Raw genomic sequence first — 24,917 nt, 5'->3', positions numbered from 1 at the left:
GATACACTGTACAGTATGATGTCTGAGCCATGTTGCTTTCTCAACGAGTGAGTGTACTGATATGACCAGTGGAAGGTCTGCTCTATGGTCTTACACTCAGACCTAGAGTTAAATCATAATTGGACTGGCTAATGAGCAGGGATTTATTGTCCAGCTGTTGTTCATTTTTAACCTGCGTTGTGGATGAGGATCTCGCTCCACCAGGCCCTTTTTGATATGTGGCAGTTAATTTCTGTAAAACTGCTGTCACTCACTTGTCAATCTCGAGCTCTTGCACTCCTCCCATGCACAGACTACCAGAGGTGTTATCAATGCAGTTATATAACCACCTGAATATTGATGAACATTAGAGCTACAGTATGCCCATGTGAATACACGGTTCATTATGTGAAAGCTGTTGACTGCATGCATATATGAGTAGATGGTTAAATTTAGAATTAGAAGATGCAATGCCATTACGAAACACAGCAATGTGTATTTAAGAGCATGCATGAGCCAATTAGGCGAAGGCAGAAATTATATATTTTGTAGTGTATGTACATGTACATGTATGTATGTACATGCACATGTACATGTGTGGTAATGTTATACAGTTTCTGCAGAAAATCCTAAAGCTGGCCAGAGAGTAAAGGGAGTAAAAAATGTTGTTTCATATTTATTGCAATTACATGATTTTAAGGAATTGTTTGAGGAATTGCTTGGTCATTGGGAGTTAGTGAGAAGATCAGTACCAAGTTTGGAGCTGTAGCAGGGAGACAGTTAATTCGGGGGTCTTCTTAATAATGGATTATGATGACCCCATCAATTTGTCTCAATAAAATGATGGTACTTGAAATTGTATATTAAGATTTAGTGAAATTCTTCAGAACTTTCACTATATTCTGTAAATACTGGTTAATGCAAATTATATGACTTGAAATTGATTTTAAAACACAATATTATAGCTTTTATTATTGATGATTATGCAGTTAAGGCATTATGGCAATTTAAACTATATGAATATGTTGTAAAACTAAATTAAAAGATTAGTAGAAAACTAAACAAAAGATTAGTATGCACTGTATTCATTTCATTTGTGTCTGTTGCAACTATTCTTGCATAATCAAATGTACTTTCCATTTCAAAAATACAGTACATCTTAGAGTTTTTTTCCTAGAGCATCACTGTTTTAATGAGATATATTGATGCCTCTACAATAATCCATTACCCACCAAGCCCATCCATTAGTCTGTGTGTCTGTGTCATCTGCTATATGCTCTGTTGGATCAATGCTCTTCTACATCTACTGACCTGGAAAAAGCTGAAAAAGCTTTGTCTGCTCTGCTATCAATGGATGGTCTAATTGAGAACAACTCTGCTCAACAAAGACACTTGCTCAGATTGTATGAAAATTTCCCTTCATTAAACCAAAACCTCAAGCTTTTGCAATTTAACAGAGCAGCTGTGATTTTTTTTTTTACGTCTTATTATAAGTCCATATTATTTTTGTGGGCATCTATTCAGAATCAGTGCCACTTTTGTTAGACTGACCTACAGTAACAGGAGATCTCAATAACCTTCCTCATTACATTAAAGTCATGGATGTCCCTGCCTGGCATAGCAGGGGATGGAGAGGGTTTGGGCTGAGGGGAGGTCATTCTGGCACCAAAGGAGGCCATCTGTTCAGCCTAGGGTGAAAAGTAATGGATCTCTTGTCGGTCAGTATTGCACCATAATGAGACAAGATTGAGGTAAAACTTAAAATCTGAGCTGCCTGCTGGACCGTGGATCATCTGCCTTTTGCAACAATTGGAGAGCCAACACATCTATGTGAACAAGATTCAATGGGACAAGTAGCACAGCCTGCTCCATCAGAGATGTACAGCCAAACAGAGCCAGCAATCACCAAAATTATGGAGCTCCTCTGCAGTTCTTTGTCCCATGTTTAATGGGGACCAGGTCTGGCTGGAGGAGCTGACAGGCCTCCCCCTGCCAGCCATCCAGCCCCAGTGTCCTCTGCTGCAGCCCAGGAGGCAGCAGGAGAAGCACTGAGGGCACTGGCAGTCCATACAGCTCAAGCTCTGGAGTCATGTGCCTCTTGTACAGCTCAATCAAGAAACAGAGGCTTTCCAGATTCAAGAGGAAAGACGCTGGGAGAAGCTTGCAGCATGTTTTTCCAGGAGGCCTCAACAAACTCATCAACAGGCAGTACAGGGAGAAGATAGCAACTATAATAAACTCCAGAGATGGCCAGAACAGGCAGTCAGGGGAGGGGCTCTGCACACACACACACCAGCGCTAAATATCCAAAACTAAAGAGGCTGTTAGAGGAAAGGATCAAAGTCCAGCTGAAGTTTTCCAAGTTCTTGGATGAGGTGACATCTAATGTGCTTGACCCAAACAGCCTGCAGGCATTTGGGAGAACGGTCTCTCCCTCCAGCTCCACCACCACAAACCCAGATCAGCCTGAAAAAAAGATCCAAGTGGTGACTCAGCAGAGCTTCAGGCAGCCCTGCTCAGTGGCCCAGCAGCAGGGCAATTTACCCGAGCAGAAAAAGCCCCAGGAAGAACAGACGTCTGAAGTGACAAAGAAAACATATGTGGAGATGGACACTGACACTATGAGAAGGGTTGAGACGCCACAGGACCTGGACATTAAAGACGATACACTGCTACAGCTGCAGATAGACAAGAAACACATGATTCCACCACCTTCACTGTTCTGTCAAGGGTTTGAAATGACAAGTTCCTTTCCGGAGTTTCACTGCGACTTCCCCGGATACCCCTACAGATCTGTCTCTCTGCCCAGGGGCATCAACATGGTGAGTGATGAAAGTCACCCCAGTCTTTAATCAAAGCTATGCCTCTGAACATATGTTATGATTGGGACGGAAATAGTTTCCCACAGAGTTTGAAATGATGTCTGAGTAAATCAAGTCTTTGATTTGAATGAGCTGTTCTTGAATTTTCTCTGGCTCCTCTGCTTCATTATTTACAGTATAGAGAAAAAGTCATTTAAAAAGCATTTTGTTTAATGCAGTTTGTGGGATTTGTTTTACTAAAGATTTTAACTCTTACATACAGGTAATAGTTCATTAATGCATTAACAGATTTTTGCCTGTTTGAGGGAGCAGAAATAAGGTACAAACACAATATTGGCATATCATCACTTTTTGAAGTTCTAATGCGAGTCTAATATTCACTCTCTTTTTACCTCTGTTTTTGGTTTTTGGTTCTCACTAACTCCTGAGTTAAGATAGCTGCTCCACTATGTTCCCCAGCTGGTTGCTAGCTGTGTCTGCCTACTGTTTGTTGCTGAACACGTGTCCAGTGGGCTTATCACAGCTTTTGTCTGCTGCAGCCAAAAACTGCGCTGGTGAATGGGGTGAGAGTGAAATAAAGCAAAGTTGTGAGCCAGAAAACCAAAGCAATGAGCTGAATATTGCTAAAAAACTGCAGAGTCCTGTTATAATTCCCTTTGGGGTCATCAACACAAGTGATCTCTTTCATATTATGCAGTGTTACATATTACACAGTATTATAAAACATTTGATTATGGCAGCTGCAATAATCAAATGTTAGTTTTGCTTCATGCTCATCACTCTCTTCAGATCCCTGTTTGCTTAAAATCTCTTAAAGTTCATGTTTATTGACATATTTACCAAATAATTTATGTCACTGTTGTGTTTGCCCCCAAACTTAAATTATTGCAGCTTTAAAGAAAGAAAATCTCAAATTATTTTCAAAAGAAACATAATTTAATTTTGTCGTAACACAAAATACAAAAATTGAACTAGAAGTGCGAGTTTTTTTTTTTTTTTGCTGATCCACAAAGACAAGCTACCACTTAGCTGATCTACAAGTTCAGATGGATAATGATGTGTCTGTGAGTCTCCACAGGAGCGCTGTTTCATGCTGACCAGTGAACAGGTTTTCATGGGTGTGCTCATTAGCATTCTACCCATCAGCAGCTCCTCCACATAAACAGTGTCAACAGAACAATGCACTCATTTACTTAGTCAGACCACTCACCAGCATTTATGGCGTGACATCCATCAAATGCTCAGCTAGAGACATAACCTTGCTAAACCTCTTTAAACTGTTTTCTTCAGATATATGCAACCAGTGTTTTCCCCAGACCTTCAGCAGCAGTGTGCGAACCACAGGAGGACAGGCTTAAAGGCTCATTTAGAAATGACTGCATCAAAAGTGAGTGTATTTGCAGTGTCAGCATGACATTCGTTGCAGTGGTAGCTAATAATCCACCTGGCTGTGGTTATTTTATTTCAAAATTTACATTATTTCAGGTTCTAGAAAGCGTGAATTCATATTATTTTGCATGTCTGGACAAATGAAAAGCTAATTAGAACAACTCACTCTATGTTTCTTCCCAAACCTGAAACATACCAGACAAATCTTCAACATCGACTCCATTTAATAATAATGGAGAAGATCACATTGCCTTAATTTTTTGTCTGATTAAAATTCAGCCTTTGCCGTCACCTTAGCAACTGCTTGAAAAAAGGTGGGTGGTGTGGGGGCTGAAAGGCAGGCATGTGAGCCTGTTGGTGTTCATCTAAGTGTGTTGTGTGAGAGTCTGTGTCGCTGCAAAGTTTCATCTCCTCCCGAGTCTTTGCAGTAACAAAACATTCTTCACAGGCACACGACCTTCTGCTGTGCACTCTGAAGAGGCAAACTCGATTAGTTAAGCATGCCCCATCTTAAAAGTGTGTCTGGTTGGTATTCTGATTAGGTTATGGTTCTTACTGACCCTGAAGACAAGATAATCTCTTTGAAATGGTTGCTTCCTTCATTAATTACACTCATAAACATGCATGACTTCCTGCCTTTTTTTAGAACTACAGATGGTTGAACCCACTTTTCAGCCTTCATGAAACAAACCATGAAACATGACACACAGCAGCCACACTTGATCCGGCCTGCACTCTAAATCTGAATGATGAGAATTCTGGGGCAGTATTTTCAAGATGATGCATAATTCATCACCTCCACAAAACGGGCCAATGGCAGACTCAGTATAAAAATGTATTCGCCCTTACAACCTGGGACTGAGATGTAAGATTCAACAGATTGAACCACCTGTTCCCTCTCTTCTACCCCATTCTCCCTTCTTTCTCCATCTCTTTCCATATCCCCTCTTCTCTTTCCCTTTGTCTTTGCTCCTTCTCTCCAATTCAGCACCTCGACAGGGATACTGAGTTGCTGCCAGTATCCCTCATGGGGGGGCTTGCCATGTATCTGCAGTCTGGCTGCAATGGAGGTTTCCGCTCTCCCTCCACACTCCCTCCTCTCCTTCCATCCCCTTTTTCCCTCTCTTTCTCACTCTCTCCTCTCACACTCTTGGTATGATATGATTGTTCTCACCTCGAGTAAGCGCAGATGTAGACAGCCGGGTGCAGTCTGAAAATCATTGCATGAGCTTGCTCACGAGCAGGAGTGGAAGGGTGGAGGGGGGAAGGAGCGAATGAGGGAGCAGGGAAATATAAACAAAAACAGGAAAACAGAGAGTGTGCCTGCCGAATATGTAAGTTTCATTTGTTTTTTGGATGAGTGTGAATGCTGCAGCGATGCTCTACTTGGCAGCCAGTTTGATGGGTCTCCTCCACTAACATGCTGTCATTTCCTTTAGGTGCCTGACAAAGAGATGAACAACATAGACCCTACCGGGTAAGCTTCTGCCTCTCTCTTCATCTTTTTCCTGCCCTCTTTCTGCACATATCTTTCAGTGCTCCATCTTCACGCCCCCGCATTCTCCCTGTCTTCTTCCTTTAAGCTCCTTCCCTCCCACTCTTCCTCTCCGTCTTCCTACTCTTGCATAGTCTTTCTCCCTCTCTCCCTCCGTCTTCCCTCCTGGCTCAGCTGCTGCTGCTGTTGGAGTGGCGTGGTGGTGTTGGAGGTGGTGTGCATGTGTTGGGGTTTCTCTAAGCTTTAAGGGAGAGCTGGGTAAGCCAATCCAGATAGCATATTGAAAAGGAGGAGGGGGGGGGGATTTCTCCATTCCCCAGTGAGGCTCAGGCATCAGGATTTTATCTCTCGGTCTTCAGGATGAAGCTCTGCATTAGCGGAAGGTACTGCTTCACCGTTTGCATCTTTGATTTGGATTACAAAGCTGGTTTGGTAGTGCCTGTGCCTGTGTGTGTGTGTTTATGTGTGTGCGTGTGCTCATCCGTATGTGATGTGGCTGAACTCAGTGTCAGTATGTGCTCTCTGTGTGCCGATGCAGTGCTGTTAGTAATGATCTTTTCTGACAGTTTGTCAAAGATAAATGGTGCTTTCTTCTGATGGTTGTATGCAGGGAATCTCTTGGCTTGAAATTCACTGCAGTGTATGTGACGTTACTGTAAAAGCTTTTTCTCTGATGGATCAATGAATTAGTCTTGAATGTGTAAAGGTTGTAAAATTGTCCATCCATAACTCTTTATTTATCTCTTTCTGCATGATTTCGAACAGTCACCTGTCGGAATGCAACCATAACACTGATCAACTACTCTGCATAATAGTGTGGCTTCACCTCTATGAATAACTAAGCAGTAGGTCTGTTTAGTGCTTTGCATGTTTTTAAAAACACGTATGTATTTAAATATATTAAAAGAAGTCCAGGGTCTTGAATGTTAGCACAAAGCCTTGGTGAACTGAACTGGTGCTTTCACTTAACTTGCATAAACGGATTTTAATGAGCTCATTATCAAATTGCACTTTTCTGATTAAGGTTGTATTACACAGGAATTAAAACGGCAACGCAAACAGGACAAGGTGCAGGACACAGGGGTTTTTTCAGTTTTCTTCCTCCTCTCTCTTTCTCTCTTTTTTAACCTCACTGTCCTACAGTCGACATATTTTAATTAATGCTATTACTAATGAACCATTATTAATCCAGCACAGATGGAAATAGATCCTAAGCTTTCCCTTTTGTGTTCGATTACCAATGGTGTTATTACGATTTCAGGCAGATTACAGTTTAAAAGCCGTTTAACCAGCCAATGAGGGGTAATTAATCTGCAATATGAGGCATCAATTGTCCTCACCTCTGTGCCACAGCTTTAATTGAATTGTAGCAGCTCTGCCAAGATAAGAGGGGTAGTCCCGGGTCTTTACACCTTGCTCTTTGCTGAGCAGGAAACAAGGTCACTTGTAGCCTCTGAAGAAGTTGTGATGAGGTTAAACAGAAAGTGAGATCTACCTGAGAGTCTGACCCTACCTCCACAGCCCACCCACCCCAACCTCCACCGCCATACTTCATTTTTAAGACACCATCCAGTCTAAATGATGAAATGGCCTGAAATCACTCCACTCTCTTCGGCTCCCTTTCTTTCTTTTCTGCAATTTGTGTCCCTGTCTTGGCCGAGTTCCTGGGGCGACCAGAGAGATGAAGAAGTTAAATGATGACAGTGACGTTTTCAGGGTTTTCCCATGGAAATCATTAAACATGCTATCACTGAATGCAAATTCAGAGTCCTAATTCAAAATACAATTGTCATACTGTAAGAAACAACAACAATAAATTTAACAGAAATTCGTAGTTTGTTTTTTTTTCTTTTACTTTTTAGCTCTGCTCTACTGCAGTGATTTTCTTGTTACTCCAGTTTCCTCCCACAGTCGAAAGACATAGCAGTTAGGTTAATTGGTGACTCTAAATTGTCTGTAGGTGTGAACGAGAGTGTGAATATTTGTCTGTCCCTCTGTGTGACACCCTGTGACTGGCAGCCTGTCCATGGTGTACCCCACCTTTCACCCCGTGTCAGCCGGGATTGGCTCCAGTCCCCCCGCAACCTTCTATAGGATAAGTAGTATAGATAATGGATACATAGATAAGTAGACCCAAAGTGTATCTTGTGGCTCTGTTGTATCCTCTGGACATGTGCAGATGGGTATGTGTATTAACTTAGAAAGACTGCCCCACGGGGGGTCATTTCACTTAATTTTCATATTCATTGAACTGGTCAGTGACCCCCTCATGCCCTTTGTCAAAGCACGAGTGTTAATGTTTCCCCATGTAATTCTGAATTTCCCCCATGGGGGATGAATATGAATCTGTCTATGTATTTATTCAGGTTTTTGTAAAATACAAATATTCCTGCCTCGGTGTCCATCTGTTAATTATGAATAACCAGGAAATAGATATCTTAGCAATAAAGACTAGAAAGCAGTCACTGCTCAGGCTAACTACATAGCTAACTGTTGTACACATCAGACATATCAAACACTTCACTATTGAAAGAGAGAGAGCAACAGCAGACCCATATTTGTTTGGAAGTGATGTGGGAGAGCGGCTGGTCTGAAGAGGCTAGAGGTTAGTTTTGATCTACTTAAGTGAACAGTGTTGGTCTAACAGACTAATGCTCTCCTGTCCTCTGTGGTCTGAACTTTCAGCCTCTTTCTCCCACTCTGTCTGCAGGTCTCTCTCTTCTGAAGGCCTGACAGCTCCTCTAGAGGTCATTAACTGTATCTTATCATCTCAACCCTATTATCCCTCCTCCCCTTTGCCCTTTTCTGCACCACTGGTCAGATCACACAGGTCAGATTTCCTGCACGATGATGAAGTGGTCAGCCATATAAATGCCTGAATGCCTTTGCTGTGTATCACAGCTGCCCAATCTCAAACCTTTAACAATTTGTCTTGAATGCGTTTACTGTACCTTTATGGTAATCTGCAGTGTCTATTGAGTCAGTTTTTCAAACATTTAAAATAAGACTGTTGTTGAAAACCAACCCATGTGGCAGCTGGTCAGAATAAGAGTAATGCAAAATGTTAAATTACTGCTTAACAATATAATCATTATAAAGTCAGTGGCGTATAATGCTGGATAGTGCGTGATACATGCCAATATTTACCTAGCATCAGCTAACATTAGCCACCATGCGCTAATGCCAGACGATAATGGCTGTTGTAGCAGGACCATCAAGTGTACTGAACTGGGCAGTGGAGTTTTTATTGCCTACTAATAAAACTTTATTTGTAATAGAAAAAGTCATTTCACAAATTCCACTGTAACGTTTTAAGGGTGCAATATGTGAAATGTGAACAATTTAGTGGCGTCTAGTGGTGAGATTGTAAAGTGCAACCTCAGCCCGCTCCCTGTGCAGATTTAAAAGGCTCATTCTAAGATTAAGAAAATACAGTGGTTGATATTTTCCACTGATTACACACTAACTATACTATACAGTGGGATAGCTTAAATCCTAGTTTGTGTCTGCTAAGATAAGCTAACAAGCTGCTGGCTGTCACCACTGTAAATTGACTGAGTAGATGCAGGAGTGATAATGATTTCTACGAAAAAAGTGTCGAAATGTAAGTTTTAAATGTGACACTTTTCCTGCAGTGTTTTGCTGCTCTGTTTTTTTTTTATTTTTTGGAGGTCACAGCTTACACATCGTTTTTTTATATGCCACTACATTAATGGCACTATGCTGGAAAACTTAGTGCTGTACCGCTTTCTATATTTCCTCAATAAAGCTTCTTTTTTTTAAAAGCTCCATTCATGCATCCTTGAGTTAAGGCTTTTGAGGCTGCCTCCAGAGAGTCATAGATGGACCACAAAGTACACCTGAGCCTCCTGCTATATGAGCATGAGGCAAACACTTATGGCCACACACACACACACACACACACACACAGGTCTGTGGAATCTCAGAACACAGACCAGTACACTGCAGGCTAGCAGATTTGCAGAGGTAGCTCCTTTGTTGTGTCTAATCACTACCTGTCTATTTGAGCTCCACTTGTAACCAATATGTTGTGATGGTGGGTGGTGTGTATGTGTGCGCATGTGTGTGCATGTACGGTATGAGTGTTTGTGTCTGTTCTATTTTTAATGAGCTCAACCCTTTTGAAACCTGCTTGTGCTTCTCCATCCCATCTCCTTTTGCTTGGGACTGAAACGCTGGTAAACACTGTCCTTATTTTTGTGGAAAAAATAGCCAAATGCCACAAAATGTGACTAATTTTATTCAGAACAATTATAATGCTCAAACATCAAGTCAGAAACCAAAAAATGGGAAGTCTGAATGAGAGTGGGTGTTTTTTTTTTTTTGTTTTTTTTTGGAAAAACTAACATGCAAAAGTTATTCAGAACCTTCACTTTGTTACACACAGTAATTATCAAGCAACTTCAAACTTTTGAGTTTTAGGTTTGGATTCTGGGTCGGAGGAAGATGAGGTCTCAGTAGCTGTGTTAGGACAGCTCTCAGTAGGATTCACTGGCACGGTAACATGGTTTTCTTGCCTGGAGGCTAATGCCGTTTTTTGTAGAACAGCATGTGCTTGTGTATGTGTGTCTAATGTAGTTAGTTTGTGTGTGTTTATGTGTGTGTATGTATGTCAGTGCTCCTATGGCCTGGGGCTTTTCTTGTTTCTACTCTACACTTGTATTTATTTCAACTTGCATAATTTGGCAAAAATGCTTTCAGATAAAGGTTTTGTCAACAATATTTTTCATTATTTTGTGTTTACCTTTATTTATTTTGGCATATTGAACTCAAACACATTGTTTAGGTTCTCAGTGTAAAGAGTCTAAACCAAACTTTTTAACAGAAAATTTCAATGTATTTCTCAACAACATATAAATATAATATAAATGTCATTTGTTTGCTTTTTTAACGTATGTGTGCAGTTTAAGATAATTTTAAGTTTTTGTATCATTGATTTTAAGAAAAAGCAAAAATAGAATTTGTAAAGCAACCACTTTGTAGTTACATCATGTCTTATTTATGTTTTTACCCAGTTAGTGGAGTATAATCAGCTACTTCGCATTTTCTTAGCACTTTTCATCTTTTATCGGAAGATTGTCTGACCTGTGCTCCTCACAAAAAAACCTAATGTTCTGTAAACTATGTGATCGGTATCTTTTTGCAGTGAAAAACTAATTTTGAGTATGTTGGGACCGTTTTTTTTTAAAGTTTAATGTATTTGAATATAGAGACAAGTCCAGATTATACCAATATGTTTCATAAAAAAAAAGATTTTCATTGAATTTCTGTAGAAACCACAGATCATCACCCTTAACCAATCTTACACCAGCATTCGTGCGTCATACCTAATCATATTTCACAAAACCATTCCTTCAAAATTCATGCATGTGTAATCAAACTGACCTTCTGGGATCACAGTAAAACATAGAGCCATTCTCAGCCTGAATGTTGCTCTGGTATCAATGTTGAACTCGTTCAGCTACTTGTGTTGGCATTTGGGTTTTCAGCGGCACGGTGTAGTGTATATTCTGGTGTTTGTATTTGGAGCTCAACTAGCCTCCATTACCTCTTCTGCTCACCCTAAAATCCTCTCGGGATGGTCGTGATTACACACTCCCCTGTGCCGAGTGCCATCAGCAGCACATGAAATCTGTTCAGCGGGTCATTATCCCCTGCAGCTGCTAATGATGTTGGTAGTTGGTGTGTAACTACTTAGGTGTCTACTCCCTAGTTAATCAATGCTGGATGGAGAAACAGACATAAACCCCCACACACTCACAGAACAGTACCCTACTTTAAGGGTTGATTTTTTTTTTTGTTTTTACTCTGAGGTGGTTGACTCATACTGCACATGTCATTGGGCTGAATAACTGGGCTGCATGTTAGCCACATTGTTAATCTAAAGTCATATGGGACAGAAAGAATCTCTTCTTCATCTTCTGTCTTTGCTGCTGCTGCTGGATGAGTCAGCCACTTGGGTCCTTGTTGCTCTAATGCTGAGGTCTGAGCGTGTGATAAGGGCTTTTCCTGGGAGCATATCCATCTGTAAGGTAGATGTGAGGAGGAAGGCAGAAAGGGAGAAACAGATCAACAGAAAAGATAGAAAAGGAGAGGAAAGGAGAAAGAGAAATTATGAATTTCATTGATAATTCCACACCCACTCGTTTTGCTTTTCCCCTCAAATTTGGCAATAACGTCTCCCTCTTTCCTGTGTTTGGCTGTAATGCAACTACTCTGGATAACATTCTCAGCTTTTCCCTCTTCACCATTCCACAACTTTAATGTCCTCCTCCTCCTTTACCACCACCCCCTTCCTCTCCCTTTCAATGCTCTCAAATGTCAGCATGGCACGAGTGGGTGGCTGGCAGCGGCATCTAAACGAGACCCGTCTATGGTTTTGCTGCAGTGTGAGGATTGGCTAAAAGGAAGAAGCAGCAGTGAGTGAATGAGTGAGGGTGGGAGTGCTGTTGGCAGTTTGACAGAGGACACCTGACGTGGTAGCCTGAGATGTGTCAGTAACAGCTGTCCTTTTTGACTTTTATGGTAGACAGTGTTGGTTTATTTCATTCCTGGGAGAAGGGGATTAAATGGGCAGAGCTGATTCTGCAACACAAACACAAAAACACTGGAACATGCAGGTACACACTCATACAAAAGAACATGGACATAAAGACAGACATGTATGCACCTGCATGTATAAACTCACACATTTCCACATGTGCACTAGCCAGAAGACATGCTCACACCTACAAATCATACACACACGCACACACACACACACACACACACACACACACATATTCAGTGCTATGACTCAGAGGGGAGCAGCTGGAGTGAAGGCTCCAGTGGCTGTGGTGAGCTGTCACCATCTGGAGGAGTACAAGTCTCCATTGCTTCTTCAACCTGCAGCATAAATCACCTCTCAACAACTGGGTGTCCACGGATCAACATGTTTCTCAATGTCATCTGGTTTTTACACACGTGTATGCACAGGATCTGTTATCGCACAGACTTCCCCTGATTACTGCACTCGCATCCACAGTCTTTTTGTTTTCCTTCCGAGTGGACAGTCATATTGGGGGAACTTTGATCAAGCTTTGACAGGTCGTCTCATCTAATAACCCGCACCATTTGTCTGTGGACTGACGGCTGCACCTGTGCTGCAGACACCATGGCAATGCAGGGGAAAAATAAGCCTCAGTCTATTGGCCTTGTCAAGCTCTTCTCACTGCGTGTGTGTGTAACTTCACATCTTTTGTGTTTGAACAGAGTAGATAAAGTTTTTCAGTGTCCAATCAGTGTTTTTTTTTTCTTAAAGATAAATTTATAATTTCTTTTAATGGCCTTGATTGTCATGTTTTGTCAATCAGCTCCTTAGTATAAGTGATGGGATTCAGCTCAGTGCTCATCAAGTGGGTGTGGCTCTGATTGAAGGAGATGATTACATTTCCATGCACCCAATCAGAAAATCAATAGTGTATGTGATGACAGTTGTGGGCTAGTTGTCTTGTGTTGCCAGACCTCTGTGTGTACTTTATTTAACCAAGATATATGTTATCTGAACTAATGAGCTGTGGTATACATATATTTATATTGCCTCGAATGGATTTATCTTATAATTGTTGCACTTTGCTGCTGCATAATAGGAAGAAGCCCTTTCTGAAGGACTGAGACCAAAGCTTACCACTTACACAGCTATATCTTTATTTCACTTCCCCTGTATCTTTGCAGGAAACAGCGTGACACTGTGAGGAAAACCAAAAACAAAATAAGCCACATCACTAAGTCTTCATTTTCAACTTTTACCACCACATGAAGTAGCTCCAAAATTTAGCTTCAAAATGCTAAGTTATCATGAAGTTCATGTAAAATGTATTGTTGTTTCAGACTATTATTAAATTATTACTGCAAAATATAAATATTGGCAGCATTGCTTTAAATTTTCTTAATATCCACTTTGTCCTTTGCAGAGGATCCCTGGTTGATCTGTATTTACTAATAGTTGCCAACATGTCTGTTTGTTTTGTTCGACAGGGTCAACACAGGTAGAACACTCAGTAACTCTCCAGGCCAGACTTAGCTGGTCTCCTCTGGGGAACTAACAGACATGCTGGCTCCCTGTGGTCAACTCATATAAACACATGAGAGGGAAGGAACACAGACAAACCATGAAAAAAATATATATTGGCAAAACAGCCTTAAAAGTCCCCCGAAATGGCGGCAAACATCCAAAAAAGAGGTAAGAGTGAATCTCTCAGACACCATCTCTTCATCCGTCCTCGTTTTTTTTATGTTTGTCCGTTCATCCACCCACGAGGTTTCTCCTCTCGCCATCCAGTGGAGCTAAAGCAGCCGCATCCCGCCTCTCTGAGCCCAGAAGTCATGCTGCCTTGTCATCTCATCTCACCTAAATGAAAGCATTCATTATGTCTGACTCAGCTCCTGTTCACAGAGGAGGTCACTAATGTTGGATTTTTTTCTGTCCCTGGAGCTACTTCATGTAAACCCATCCTCTATCAAACAACAAACACCTGTATTCCCTGGCTAAAGCCTGCCAGTCAAAGAGAAGCAGGGGGTTGAAGAGGTGGGGGCTGCTGGGTAATGCAGTACTGAAATGCCATCCAGTCAGTTGAGACATTCATTGAGTCACTCTGTAGGCAGGTATTTCTTACTCACAGCTTTACACATAAACTATGGGGGAAAAAAACAGTATTTTCAGGTTGAGAGTAAAATGTACATCTTACCATCATGTAAAATGCACTTAGCCCATTTAGTTCTGTTTTTAGTGGTGACTGGATTTGGTGTAAATAATTTTATTGGCTGAGTAAGAAATAATTTTCCAAAGAGCTGAGATGTAACTAATTTAGAAGTTAGTTCAGCTAGCTTCTGCAAACACTATGATAAAGTGTAATAGCAGCTATTACTCATCTTCACAAGCTGGTTAGCCAAAAAAAACATCTCCAGAGAAACATCACTGGTCCAATTTCTGGCACAGCTAAGTGTGTATTGATATCTGTCAGACAGTTAAATGATTTTTATTTATTCTTTCTACAAAACAAGAGGTATTCAGTCATAACAATATTGTCCTCATACACTGTGATGTTTTCTTAACAAATCTTCAAATTGAACAGCATTTTTCCCAGCAGACACTTTGAATTGCCATTGTACGAAAAGCAAAGATGCCAACATGCCAAATACCTGGGCCCTGAAACTGAAGCAGCTAATTGATTTTTACTTAGACATGTGCTTTTTGCACCGTGACAGGTGAAAATAGTCGCTGTGAAAACATAGCTTTTAGCATCTGAGAGCACCACAGTCAGCTCAGCCTTGATTCACAGTAAGTTTTTGAAAGACCAAAAGCAGAGACAGCTGTGACACCTCTACTGCAGAGTGGTTGCTGCAACCTTAAGAATTGGACTTTGTTTGCAGACAACTGAAGAAAGTTATGAGCAGAACAGGACACTGTGGCCTAAAATAAGCACTATCTTCCTACTAACAAAGCTCCTTTTAACCATAAAGGCTATTTTTCACAAACCTAACCCAAGTAATGCTGCCTGCCCAAACTTACCTTTACCTGTGCTTCAATCTAATACTCAAACAACAAACAACAAAAACAAAAAGCTACATTTGTCATTTAGATATAAACACTTGTAGCTAAAACTACTGTTTTTCACCCCTGTAATTGAAAACCACTAGTGAGCTTTTTGCCACTTGAGCAGTTCTGTCAAATCCATTATATACCATTTGTATTGTGTGTGACATGTTTTTGAATCAATTCAATAATGCCTTATTTGTATTATTGGTGTGGCTGTTTGAAATAAATAATCCAGCTAAAGTGGCTTTGAGTGGCTACACATAATACTTAGTCTAACCAAATGTGCTTTAGGTCTGTATAAAATGTGCACTGTCCCCCTATACTGACTTCTAAAATATTAGCACCCATAATAATTAGATGGGAGACGGATGAGCCTACACTTAGTGAAAAAACATTGAAACAAACCAGATTTCTTTCTATGTTCTTCAACCCTGACCATCTGCAACGATGATCATGATAAAAGAGAGAAGAAGAGACAAGGAGAGGAAGTGAAAGGAGCGACATGACCACGTCTCCATCTACTCCCTGTTATCTGTTATCCGGCTGCGGATGAAGTCATTACCCTCCTTCCTCCATCTGTCCGTCAATACAGGGTCCATTAAGCAACAGACGGCAACAGACATTTCCTCTTTTTCCACTCACACTTGCCCTTTTATTAGATTGAAGCACAGGTAATGCACAAACTCTAAAAATAGTCATCATTGTGCTGTCTCGCTGAATTACATGTGAGGTGTATCACTGTCCTGTAAATCTCTGCCTTCACAGTCTATTCATATGATGTATTGGAGTTCATTTGTTCATATTTCATCACAGATTACACCCTCCATTTTTTCAGTGGGACCAATCTCACTGATGATTGGGTTTCTGTGATGTGCTGCAGAGCTTTAATACAGAAAAAATACCTGATGCTCAAAGATCTAATGACTTTAAAAGCTCTGCATCTTTGCCTGGATTCTTAATTAGAAATCTGTGCTGTGGTCCCATGTTTTCATCATACAAAGCACTTTTGCAACCAAGTTTTCTGCTTTTATCGCCCTCTCATGATGTTCTCATCAATGCTGCATGGCTGTTTAGGGGTGCATTAAAAAGATATGTAGACCCTTACAAGCTAATTTAGATAAGAATATACCCAAGTTACAAGCTCACCATATGCCCTAAACATCATCTGCTCTTGTGTGTGTGTGTGTGTGTGTGTGTGTGTGTGTGTGTGTGCAGTTCATTGCTAGAGCAGAAGGAGGACTTACGGAAGAGGCTTTCCTACACAACACACAAGCTGGAGCTGCTGCAAAGCGAGTTCGACTCCACACGGCAGTACCTGGAGACGGAGCTGCGCCGGGCACAGGAGGAGCTGGACAAGTTTACAGATAAACTGCGCAGGTAGGCCTCCATACTGTAGAAAAACTGGAGGCAAAAATGATTTTTCCAAAACATTTTCTTTTTATCAGGCAATAAGTTTAATCAGTTAATCTGCTCTTACAGCAGGTAAAACATGATCAGAAGATACAACAACAGCACACTGTAGTTAATCCTTCAGATTTGTCAGATATTGGGACACCCAGGTAGCGATCTTGTAATTAATATTATTTTAGTTGTCCTTTACTAAATATAGACATATTTAGTGATATTCAATATCACAAATAACAGAGTGAAATGTTCATTAAAGCATCAAATCAGTAAAGTGTGAAAAATGACTATCAGAAGTGCTATAAAGTGAAACCACTGCACACTCTTGTACACTGCTGAGACTCCCGACATGCTTATTTTCCATTTGGCGAGGTCTCCTGCTGCTACAGCATATATGTGTGTACAAATTATTATCTGCAAGTGGGCAATGTTGTTTATTGTGTTGTTTAGAATACAAAGCAGCTACTCAGCACTGCAGAGGATTAACCAAGATCTGGAGGAAAAGATCCACAGAAATGTAAGTATTAAAGTTTCATGATGTGTGCATGTATGTCTGTGTGCAGTCACAGTTCCCATACTTGCGGTGTAGACCTGTACACACAGAACAAAAAGAAACATGTAAGCAAGTCATGGAGTTTAGAAATGGTACAGAACACTCTGAGAGCCAATTTGAATATGAATGCTCTGCTGTTGGTACCACTGACGTTAATTATGGCTTATTACAATTGGCTGTCCTCCTTCCAATGGCAAACTGATAGCAAACCCACTGTTCCTCAGTGCACCGCACCTCACTTAATTTGTCAGGCATTGCTTCTGACAGTGGAAAGATACAATTAGCCAGCCTGCCCGAGAACACTGCATGACCATCAGGTGTCTTTGCTGTTGAATAGACAGCTGAAAATGTTCCCCGAATGGGTTTGTTACAGCACAATATAATAATCATCGTGGCCGCCGTGATTATAATGTGAGATACCAGGTACAGATGATAAGGAGCTGAAGGTCAGGTTGTTGTGAAAAGTAAAATGGTTATTTTTACAATAAAGGCCAACACATTTCTCTGTTTTTTTTTTTTTTGTGAGGGCACTCTGCTGCAGTTATTTATTCATATCACGTATTCCTTCTTCAGGAGTGAGAGAGCTGCTGAGTAAGTCTCTCTGTAATCATAAAGCTTGTTTACTCCAGAGGTGCCACAACCCCATCTGACCCCTTGGCCCCCACAACTATAAAGAATGTAATCACAAGACAGATAAACATAGTGATGTAGTTTGAGCGTCTTCAACTCACACAGACTCAGTTCTCTAAAGAAGAAAAGTCTGAAGTGAGAAAACAAAACTTTTGCACCATTAAAGCAACACAAGCCCGTGTTTTTAGTAGAGCTGCCTTTAGTACTAACCTCAAACACATTTTTTGTGTCAGGTATGAACGATGAGAGGAAATCTGCCTGAAATATAAGAGGTAATGAGCTGAAACTTTAAACAGAAGGCAAAACTTCTTTTTAAAGAGGAGCTAAATTTGTGCAGACAAACATGGACACTCCTGTAATCTCTGTCTTCACCACACAGCGAAAAGAGAAAGTTTACTTCTGTGCATTGCTCAATTTACTGACGTCATGATTTCTCAGTTACCCATAGTAACAAAAAAAGTCAGTTACAATAAACAAACACCTTCAATGTGCGAAGTTCCATAGTGTTTCTTGGCTTTATATTTAGAGTCATACGTTTCAGACACAGTCTTCCACTAACAAAAGGTCCTGTTTGTATGTTTGCATTTGCATCTGTACAGTATAGTTTCTTAAATTATTTTGCTATTTTATTCTGGAGTGAAGCTTATGTGTAAGTCTATTATTTGTTTTTTTCTAGAAAAAGTGTCTGAATTAAAAAAAAAAAACATCTATTCAACAGCAAAATCTACCAATTATACATGAATGTGGACTAGTCATGGTGAATGTGCTCAATGAAATACTAGAAAGTCATGAAATTAGATCAGTCTAAAAAAAAAAAAGCAATGAAAACTGTGACACATGCTTGGATAAACAGGCTGAAAGCTTTGAAAATAAATCCAAGTGCTCATACTGTAATTTTAGACTCCTTTGTTGCTGGTTATTTCTAAAACTCCTCCCTTGTTGTTTTCAGTCTCAGCATCACGATGATGAGAAGCGAGCTCTCAGCAGAGAGATCATCGTCCTCAACAACCACCTGATGGAGGCAAAGCTCACGATCGAGAAGCTACGAGAGGACAATGTAATAGCCCAGTGAACATCTGACTGCTCATACTGACGTTTCCTCTCTTCCTTAAACATACCTTCATCTCTAGAGAAGCAACCAGTACATGCCAGCTCCATCTTATTAACTGTCAGTGGTAGCGGATTGCTGCTGTGTAACAAAAACACATTATTTCTAATTAAAATCATACCAACTGTTCCCCAGTAATGAGAAATGGATCAGGTTTTGTTTTCTCATGATGGCAGAAATGTCATGCCCGATTCTAGTAATCAAAGGTACAGATGTACTGAACTCTGGATGGTACAGTTCTCCAGTCAGTCTGTGGACAATAATAATAATCTTTGTCTTAATGTGTTTAACACAACTTCACTTTCCCAGGGTTCACAGTGAACTGTTACACTCTAAAAACAATATTAAGTAGGAACTAATATTACTCTTGGCATGAATACATATATAGACATATTAATAATTGTAGCAGTTAGAGCACTGTAAATAAAAATGAAATAATTATCAGACTAATAATAATAATTCTTGCTTTTATTGCTCTGAATCTGCTCAAAAACAACAGAAAACAAGTGAAACAATGAAAGATACAGGTGATGTTTGCAGCTGTGAACCATTAGATTCAGACTCACATTTCTGCAGAGGTAAATTAAAGTTTTGTACACTAGAAGTAAAGTGTTTCCCACTGAGCAGCATAATATAGCAGCAGTATTCATCCCTGGCTGTTATCTTTTCTGACTGTGGTCATGTTGTACCTCCTTAGGATCTGTACAGGAAAGACTGTAGCCTGGCTGTTCAGCTTCTCCAGTGCAACAAGTCTCTTTACGGGGCCCAGCTGTCTGAGGTGAGCACCACACTCATTTCTACATGTCGTTCAATCATGTATTCAGGCTCCAAATGTTTTTTTTTTTTAGTTGAAGCCACTCTACCACATCTTTTCTAATTCTACTGTTTTACTAGTTTCTTTCATGTGATTCAGGTTGCAGTCTAATCTCTTTGAATTCTTAGATTCTTTCACAAAAGTCACATGCATCCATGGGTAGGAATAGTAAGAACTTCAGATGTTCACGCTGACATTTGATGTGAACCCAGAAAACGAGAGAAAAAAAAAACAATACTTTTCAAACAGAGCAGCAGCCAAGTAAAGGGAAATGTTTGGTGAAATAGCTGTGGGGAAGAGGAGATGTGAGTGAGGAGTTTCTGGAGCATCACTAAGCTGAATTTTCAGCTTATGACATTAGATAAGCACAAAATTTGCTGTCTCGACTAAAACTGAAGGTCACCATGCACTTTGTGAGGTAGAGACGAGACTCGGTGCAGCTGTGGCTACTGTGCGTCGCTGCAGGGAGGACAGAGATTGTATTAAAACTGTTTTTGGCAAGGTTTCAAAAAGTTCATTTAAAATTCAACTATGAATGGTAATACTACTAGTATATATTAGTATATACTTGGAGGTTTGCAAATGTTATACCACTGATGACTGGAAAATATTTGCCATTTTATTTTTAAATGTACAGCTTTAAATTCCCATCCAGGTAGAGAACAGTTATCATACACTGAAAATAAAAGGTAAACTTGCTCTACTTATTATTACTACTGCCTTTGTGATGTGCTTTTTCTTAAAAATACAGTAATGTGACATTAGAGGTAAATTCAACACCTATGTTGAAGTTGCATAACATTAAAAAACAATTTTATTTTATTTTATTTATTGGTGTAGAACTAAAAATAAATGAAAGACTTGGATATAAAAGTAACAGCACAAATTCTGTATTTGCAGCATCTGTGACAGGGACTCTACAGTGCTCTTAAGAATTTCTCCTCCTGTCACTCAACTGAGTTGTGATTTGACAATTAAGCAGGAAGCAGCACAGAGATAATTACTATCTGTTTAAGATCCTAAATCTTAAGTTGAAAGCAATGCCTTCTGCTGTTGAAAAGTGTTTTAACACCAGGCCATCCTGGCTCGCTTCCCACTGCATGAGCCATGGGCTTCGCTCATGTGACAAGAGTAAATTTTAAAGCTGGCAAATATCCATGAGGTTAAATAATCCTTCTCTGCGTGTCACCCATATGGAAATATCAATGCAAAATGCATTTGGTTGCATAAGGCTCATAAAATATCTCCCTGTCCATAAACTGTACACAAACACATACACACCATCAGTGTATAGGATATGTTATGTAGTGAAAATTTGTTCTGCAGGCTCACTGCCAAACATAATGGGGGTCAGAGGCTATATATGCACTCACTGTATGTCCACCGGTCTGCTGGGTCTGTGGGTGGAAGCTAATCGAAAGCATATTGATGAATGGTGCTGCAGCATTTTGAGAAATGCAGTGGCTCTTTAGCGCCTACTGAAGTGTTTTAGTTGTTTGCTTTGCAGCAAAACAAGCACAGGGAGAGTATAAAATGTTTGGGCTCAGATTTCTGAACGCTACATAAAGGCTAATTGTGATGAAATATGTGTGGACAGTAATTAAGTGGCGTTTAGTTTGGTCCACGTCGTAATAAAACTGTTATGATCAAATGTCTTTTTCCGTTATGTGTGGTGTTTGTCTTTTCTCTATCTACAAAGTTATAATTAGCTTGCCTCTCATTGCCAATTAGGAACAACTGAATAGATTCCTGCTGATGATGTGCTGCAGTTGGCTTAATTCTTGTTGCTATGGAGAAGCACAGATAGTGGATGGAGGCTTTTATGTTGAGAAATGCTCTGAATAGAACAATATCTTCATTTTCAGAAGGCTTTCACTCACTTTGTCTTCAAAGTATATTTTTCTCTTTTGCCACCAGTGAAATTGAGATTTTTTTTTTTTACTGTAGTCACAAATACAATTATTCCAGTCAGTTTTGGTATATGTATACAATAGGTTGTGCACCTACTGTACTATGTGACATACTGACACACATACTGTTACTACACGGAGTGCAGTATGGCAAGTATGAAGATCCACACATTAAAGTAGAAGGTCATTGTACTATGAGCTGGATATTTTTCCAATAGTGATGCACTGGCTGTGTAAATGCGAGGCAGAGTTCTCATTTTAAGGCCCATTTTGGTGACTTAGGGTAGTCTGAGATGAAAGAGTGGCAAAGTTTTGTGCCCTAGATTGAACTGTGAGACACATGGACTGATGGCTCATTTTGAGTTTGGTGAGCAAAGACAGTCTACAACAAACTCTTGACTGACTGTCATTCATTCAGGACCAATTTTCCACCTTAGATGCATTTTAAATCCTGGCTAGGTGCTCAGAGATGCTGACACTTACTTGAATTAAAAATGCTCACTGATCACATAAGCCAAATATAGTTATCTACAGAAAAGCCTCCTGTTGGTTTGCCTCATGCTTGTGTAGTCCACTGTGTGGTTAGTGCCACAAACTTTACAGTGGGATACACATCACCTAAATAAAAATTCTGTGTATTTCTCTGCCCTTCTCTTCTCTGTGGCATTTCTAGCTACCTGCTGAATTTCAGGAGCGACTGACCATGCACATGGAGGAGCCTCCTCTCTGTCACACCTACTCTGACTCTGTCCCAGCCTCTCTAATTGCCAAAGTGCTTGAGAAGCCAGATGAAGCCTGCAGCAGCAGCCAGGCCTCCCGCTCACCCAGCCCCCAAACCCAGGAACATGCTTTTATTTTGGAGCGCTTGGGCCCAGGAGAGCGTTTAGGGCTCCGTGCAGCCTATAAATCTGACCTGTACAGTAGTGATACAGCCCTGTACTGCCCTGAAGACCGACATCGTGAACGGAGGCCCAGCATGGATCTCCATGGTCAAAGAACACTGATGTATGGGCCCCAGAACTCCACTGACAGTAACCCAGAGGAGGGGTCAGTCGGACTGAGAGCTGGGTTCTCCCAGGAGCACTTTGCTAAGTTTCCTGCTACACTGGGTGCGGGCTCGAGCTCCTACTCCAGCTTCAGTGGAGGGGGGTCAGAAGACAAAGGCAACGGCCCACCTAGTAGTGCAGCTTCCTCCCCTCGCCATCATTCCCTCTACATGGAGTGGAGGGATGCAGGGGAATATGAGAGAAAGAGTGATTCATCCTGGGAGAGGGACAGTCCAAGAGGCTTTGCCAATGCTCATCCCTTCCAGCAGACAGAGCTGAGCCACCACCAGAATGGCAGCTCACCTGTCTACAGCCGCACCATGTCCTCCTGTTTTAGTGAGCCCTATGAACCACTGCCTCCCTCTTCATCCCCAAGTGTTGCCTATGGAGACAGTCGTCGAGGCAGCACATTAGCCCCTGAGGAGGAGGAACTAATTGGTCGATGGCGACAACTTAGTGTGGAGGACTTAAGTGCGCACACCTACCGCAGCCCAGGCCGGGCTTCACCCTACAGCTTCTCCGAGCAGCATTTCTCTGTCCGGCCGGCTAAGATCCGACTTGGGCCACTCTACAGCAGCTTCCAGGAGGGGGCTGACTATTATCACCATGAAGTGGATGCAATGGATCCAGTGTGGGTAGCCACTAGCCCCAGTCCTGAATGCAGCCCAGGGCTGCGGCAGGCTCACAGCCAAGCCCACCTGTTCCGAGCTGAGGACAGCCAGGAGTCGGAGCACAGCCTCTACCACTCAGGGAGCTCCAAAGACAGAGAGGGCAATGTGGCGGCTGGTGGCCAGAGCACTGATTATGTAGACCCCAGCCCCAACAGCTCCACTGAGTCTCTCAATCAGAGGTCCCTGGAGATGGCTGCTGAGCTGCAGCATTATCAAGTGGAGATGCACAGTCTGCCTGCACAGGCGAACCAGTCACCACCACCTGCCCCACCACCCCCTCCTCTGTACAACCAAAAATTTGGCTCCCTGGGACTTACCAGGAAGGACAGTCTGACCAAGGCCCAGCTTTATGGAACACTTCTGAACTGACGGACTTTTAATCAGGTTTCTTCTGTGCTAGGATGTTAAAATGCAAGGCCCTGGTGTGTCCAGCTACATTTCTTTTAGCACAACCATTTTGATAGAAAATGGTTTGAACAGAAGCCAGAGGCCAAATAACTCAGTTCATGAAACTGAGCTTTAGGTAACTATTGCTGGTTATTTAAAAGCTTTGAATGAATGGCAGTGGATGACAACAGTTTACATTACAGCTGTCCAGAGGACGATAAGTCATTTTAAAAGCTGGATGTGGGGCAACTGAATGAGTGAAACTCAAGTGGCCCTTAAATTTGTAAGAACGTGTATGAATTTAAATTAAAAATGTACAAACATACTTATAACTACAAATTGAGTGATATATTTTGTATGTAGCTGTTAGCAACAAATACATCCAAAATCAAATCAAACAAAATATACATGTGATTGATAAACCTGGAACTTGTATATAAATTAAAAAACTACTAATCCTATATTTGTCAGAGATAAATTTTAATCAAGAGCTAATGGCACATAGATTTGTTTTAAGTCATTATTTCCAATTGGTTGAAACAGTGTTGGCCGTGTGAAGATTTAATTATGAATGTTTAAAACAACAGAACAACAAAAAACATGAATCACTCAAATGAACAAACAGAAACATACATTTTGTTTATCTTCTGTTGATAGAATTTGACAGTATCGGTGGGTGTCTTATATTGTTATTGATGGAACGTTTTGAGATCTGTCTTAGCAGTCAGTATTATTTTTGCTTCTCTCTCCCCTTCTCTCTCCTCTCTCCTTTTCTTTATATATATATATATATGTATATATATATATATATATATATATGTATATATGTATATATGTATACATATGTATATGTATATCATAGAGAGGTTTTCTTTCCCCATTCTACCTCAGACTTCAATGCCCACACCCCATGAAGCCACTGTAACCCTGTTTCTTTAACTACAATGCATGTTTATATATTTTGGTTGTTTTGTTTGCCTAATAAAGCACAAATTATACATTTAAGCTCCCAGCTTTCCTTTTGGTGTTCAAATGCGACTGTATATGGGAATGTGAAGAGTCAATTTCATGTTTTAATGTCATCCTGCGTTTAAGGAAAGTCACATATGAT

The 24,917-nt window shown here is 40.8% G+C and overlaps 1 pseudogene; it reads left to right on the top strand.

The window, feature by feature from the left end:
* Nucleotides 1–1,920: 1,920 nt before the first annotated feature.
* On the top strand, nucleotides 1,921–24,914 carry LOC113136905 (brain-enriched guanylate kinase-associated protein-like; annotated as a pseudogene).
* Nucleotides 24,915–24,917: the final 3 nt, after the last annotated feature.

The sequence above is a fragment of the Mastacembelus armatus genome, chromosome 24 (genome assembly GCF_900324485.2).
Source record: "Mastacembelus armatus chromosome 24, fMasArm1.2, whole genome shotgun sequence".
Lineage (NCBI taxonomy): Eukaryota > Metazoa > Chordata > Actinopteri > Synbranchiformes > Mastacembelidae > Mastacembelus > Mastacembelus armatus.
Note: the sequence above shows the minus strand (reverse complement) of the source record. Positions and strands in the feature narration are given on the sequence as shown.